The following is a 2,033-nucleotide window of genomic DNA, read 5'->3' on the forward strand; positions in this document are numbered from 1 at the left end:
TCTCTCTCTCTCTCTCTCTCTTTCTTTCTCTCTCTCTCTCTCTCTCTCTTTCTCTCTCTCTCTCTCTCTCTCGCTCTTTCTTTCTTACTTTCTGTATCTCATTTTCTCTCTCATCCTCTCCCTCTCTTTTCTCCCAGCTCTCTGCATGATACTCACAAGGCCATGCATCTATGAAGAACATGGAAGAAGAAGGCGCTCGTCAAGACGTCAACTTTCTCTAAATCTCTGACATGTGTTGAACACAAATCACACGCGCACGTGTCGGCCAGACATATTGCATCTCAGTAAACACTGCCTATGGGATGTATTTAAATATATCCGCAGCGTGTCTGCAAAAATGATCTGAAGGCTGAATCAGTAACACTGCACATATACCAACACGTACATACGCACTATGTATAGATCCAAGCTTCTCCTACAGAGCACGATGCCAGTAGCGATGTGAAATCTCGAAAGGCGCGAGGACAAATGTGACAGTTTGCACTGGCCGAGAGGTGGGCGATATATTTCGTCTGCAGCCAACCTGCCGTGTAACCGCCCTACCCTGCTAAGCTCCCGTACTCGGAATCGCCCTACTGTTAGAAGGTAATAGGGTCACATAGCGGCAGGCCCTATCCGCGGTCACCCGCAGTCGCTAACTGCCGCTAATAAATTAATTACAGGTAGGCTGTCAAAGCTAGCACGCAACGCCGAGCTGTGCATGTGGTCCCCAACAGGATAAACCGAAAAACAATATCACCAGGAATGTCGGCAGGGGGCGAAACATACCCAGCATTCCAACCCCGCTGTTTGCTCGTTTTGCATATAGGTGTGAATACGTGTGTAATGACGTATTATTCTATCACGCTGAGCCGATGCTAGCAGCAGGTGTAAATACGCATGAATGAAATCGCGCGCGTGTGCAGGATTTAGCCTAATTGATGTAGCTGGTTTCTATGGTTACGACACCTAGTCTCGCCTACAATGTCGAAACAAGAAACCAACGTTGCCGGGCTCTTGTCAATAACTTACCGTCGTTATTCGCATGACGACAATCCTGATCATCATCATCATCATCATCGCCTGAACCATTCGCTAACGCTTCTAACTGCTCAGCGAGGGCATCCGACCAGCTAGGCAGCCGCGTCATACGATGGCGAGCACCGTTAAACTTGAGAACGTCGTAAACTATGGCTTCCACGGGACTCGGCTCTGCAGCAGGCCCGCCATACCAGCTGCCTCTGACGTTATAGGCGCCGCTTCTCGGCATCTTACAGCCACACATCGACCTGAGAGTGCTGCTGAGTCTAGCGGGACGCTCCCACGCTGCTGCTGGATCCTCTCTCGCCAGTTTCCACGAGCCGTACATAGCGATCTCAAGCATAGGAACGGGGGCATAGGAGAGAGCGACAGGCTCTCTAAACCTCACACCTTCTTTGTGATTATTGCTACGAGATGTTGTACCTTTACGAAAGTATGCCTGGCGCATCACACCACTTCCACGCGTGCACCGCACTTTATCCTAGTTCCAAAGATAAAGACGCACAGGCCGATCAGTTGTTTATGAGACTCAGGTTCGCACTGCGTTAACGCTCGTATGATTGCAGCAGAATCGAAACGAAGTCACTGTAGTTGTGTCGGTTGTTCACGTATCTGTAGCAACCTCTCTATACACGTGTATGTACACAAGAACAGAAGCTAAGAAGCAACGCGCAAAACAAATATAATAACACTCGCCAGCGCGGTGTCTGAGTATTGGTTCTAGACATCGGCTACAGTTTAAACAGCCATCACCACAGTTCCTGTTCCTGTTCGTAGCACACTAACGCGTAGGCGACCATGACGTCACCCCACTCTAAGAAGAGAAGTTCCACTCGCATTTAAATCGGCAGAACGTTCACGTTAGACTGCGCCCACTATTTGCGTTACACGCGCAGGTAGGCGAATGGAATGCGTCGCGGAGCCCGTCTACGGTGGCACACCTTCACGTGGCTCTTACTCATGTGATGAGCGTGCGTGAGACTGATGCTAACGTCGTTACAGCTGCGGGCTAG

Source organism: Priapulus caudatus, unplaced genomic scaffold (assembly GCF_000485595.1).
Source record: "Priapulus caudatus unplaced genomic scaffold, Priapulus_caudatus-5.0.1 Scaffold106, whole genome shotgun sequence".
In the NCBI taxonomy this organism is placed as follows: domain Eukaryota; kingdom Metazoa; phylum Priapulida; class Priapulimorpha; order Priapulimorphida; family Priapulidae; genus Priapulus; species Priapulus caudatus.